Source organism: Orycteropus afer, unplaced genomic scaffold (assembly GCF_000298275.1).
Source record: "Orycteropus afer afer isolate SDZICR_OR568_19922 unplaced genomic scaffold, OryAfe1.0 scaffold00018, whole genome shotgun sequence".
Classification (NCBI taxonomy): domain Eukaryota; kingdom Metazoa; phylum Chordata; class Mammalia; order Tubulidentata; family Orycteropodidae; genus Orycteropus; species Orycteropus afer.
Window position 1 is genome coordinate 6193926 of NW_006921605.1, and position 3088 is coordinate 6197013.

The following is a 3088-nucleotide window of genomic DNA, read 5'->3' on the forward strand; positions in this document are numbered from 1 at the left end:
CCCTGGCCCTTCTGGGCCTCCCTACAAGGAGGCTGTGTTAAACTCTTAGGCCTCTGGGTCGTGGAAGGCTGCCATTGGCAGCTGAGCCCTAACTCCATTCTGAGTCTTGACGTAGGTTCAGATGCCACTTGAGTTCTTTGTGACCATTAAACCAATGTTGTGGCTGTGCGTGGACAAGTCTGGGACAAGCCTAGGGGGCAGCAGGTTGCCCTCGGGAAGAGTGGAGCTGAAGGCAGATTATGCCACACGAAGAACTAGGGAGTTTGCCTGGGTGTATCCTTAGCTAAGGGGGCTCTGGTGGCGCAGTGTCTAAGGCACTTGACTGCTAACCAGAAGGCTGCCAGGGTCAAACCCACCAGCCACTCCTCGGAAGGCAGGTTGGGTGATCTACTTCCATAGTGATACCACCTTGGAAACCCAAGGAGGGGTTGCTATGAGTTGGATCCGAACATTGATCTTCTGGTTAGCAGCCAAATGCCTCATCTACTGAAGTTGGGGCCCTGCTGTTGTCTTGTAGCCATCTCCTGGCTATGACTCAGGCTGCGTGGTCATGAGTCATATCTGGACCACCACATAGCCAGGGAGTCAAGCCCCAGAGCCAAGCCTGTAAAACCCTTTTCAGTCTTCGAGTATGTGTATATCCCATTATGGTCCTTTGCTTACTTCTCTAGTCCGGCCTTTGCCATGATTCTGTGATGATCCCCTGGTTTCAACCACAGATCATTCCCCAGAGAAGGATGTCATGCTTGGTGAAGTGGGGGGCCAGCGGAAAAGGGAAGACCCTCGATGAGATGAACTGACACAGTGGCTGCAACGACGGGCTCAGGTCTAGCACCGATTGTGAGGCTGACGCATGACCAGGCGGTGTTTCGTACCATTGTCCGCGACTCAGCTGACTCCATTCAGCCTCTGCACTGCGTACATGCTGGTGGCCTCCCTCATCCTGGATGACAGCCTTTTGTTTTGTCATTGTCCTGTCTAAGACTTAGTAAAAGGGTCTCTGTAGAACATGGTTTGAAGCTGGTTTCTTTTTTCCCTCACTACGAGGTCAAGAGGTCTCTGGTGGCTGAAGGGCCAGTACAGAGTCCTGTGGTGGGGACTAACTGGTCACCCCCAGGTCAGCTCTGCTTCTTCCCGAGACGTGGCAGCTCAGGCCGACATTCTCCACCTTCCTTCACAACCAGGCTGACCTGGGACTGGGTTTTGCTAATGGATGTGAGGAGGGGTGATGGGTGGAACTTCCTGGCAGCTGTCTAAAGGAAATCCCCTGTTTAACACAGCCTCCTTGTAGGGAGTCCAGACTTTGTCTCTCTCCTCTCCAACGGTGGGTAAAAGGGGGATGACTGGTGGCTCAGTGGTCAAGTGCTCAGCTGCTAACCAGAGGGATGTGGTCATCTGCTTCCCTAAAGATCGACAGCCTTGGAAACCCTATGGGACAGTTCTACTCTGCCCTCTAGGGGCGCTGTGAGTCAGAACGGACTCAATGGCAATGGGTTATAAGTGTTCTTGGGAAAGAGGAGAGACACACAGGAGAAGTGCCTGCCATGAAAAGATGCCTCTGCAAACCAGGGAACACCAGGTGCTACCGGAGCTGAGAATAAGTAAGGCTCTCCCCCTAGAGCCTTCGGTGAGCACCTGGCCCGGCTTATAGCCTGGATTGGGACTTGCAGCCTGCGGAATTGTGAGACAGCACATGTGGGTCAGGCGCAGTTCGGCTTCCAAATTCCAAAGCTTTCGGCTGTGAGGCTTTGTGACAACATGATGAGTCACAGTATCTTTGTTCCCCACTGGTCCAGTGTCACAACAGAGTCCCCAAAGGACTTTCTTGGAAGATGGTGGTGTCTTGTCCACATGGGAGGCGTGACACCGTCATCCTGGAGCAGCTGGTAACTAGGGACTCAAATACTTTCCCGCTCTTTACTTTCTTCCCGGACCTTATTCAACAAGTTTTGATTTCATGACTCTGGGACTCTGGTCGTGCAGTGCCTAAGGCATTTGGCTGCTAACCAGAAGGTTGGTGGTTCAAACCCACCAGCTGCTCTGCAGAAGGAAGATGGGGGAATCTACTTCTGTAAATATTTACTGCCTCAGAAACCCAATGGAGGTCATTATGAGCCAGAATTGATTCGATGACAGTGAGTTTGGTTTTCCGGTTTGGGACATAGAACACTGCTCTATTGTGAGCTACCATCAAGTTGCTGAGAACAATGGTGACCCTGATTCACGGTGTGCCCATGCACAAATAAAGCGCTGCCGGCCTTGTGGCAACCCCTGACCAGCTGCTTATCTGCCAATGTCCCATTGTAACCACAGGGCTTCCACGGACAGATTTTTTGAAGCAATTGCCAAGCTTTTTTCCCTAGACTATCTTAGTCCGAAAGTCCACTGAACCTGTCAGTTTTTTGTACCGTGGTGGCTTAAGCAATGCTATGATGGGAAACCATGGCATTGGTATTGTTGCAGACTGGGTTCTGAAATAATGACTAGAAAGTCAGCTGTCACTCAGAGAGAAATTTATTAAGAGGATAGTAACGTTGCAAGATGGAGACACACGGGGCCAGAGGCAGTGCCATGTGTGTCTGCCCAAGCCTCACAGGCTAGGAGTTTTCACAGTAGTTTTTAAGGCCGTGGGGTACAAAAGACCTTGTGTAGGCAGGTGTACATAAAGTCCTGACCCTTTTGTGAGGGTCAGGAAGCAGAACAAGGTTGTGATAAATTCCTAAGCTAGACCTCAGCTTCCTCCAGGCCAGGTGCACTCACAGTCTGCTCTTTGCCCTTGGTTTGACTCTTGGTCTCGTCTTGCATCGGCCATCTTAGCTCATCAGGTGGTAAAGGAGGGCAGTGGTGTGCAGGCTCTAAAACTGGTTGACGCCGGCCACAGACAGTGAGCTGGAAGACACATCAAGAATGGCCTGTTACTAGGAAAGGCCATTTAAGTAGTGAATTTATATTTGCATTATTTCTTTTGCAGTGTCTCTTTAGTCTCATGATCTAAGGAATGCAATTGCCCTGTCCTGTGAGCTGTTCCTGTCTTGGTTTTATGACCTTCGGAATGTGATTGCCGGGGCAGGATTCTTATGTGATTATG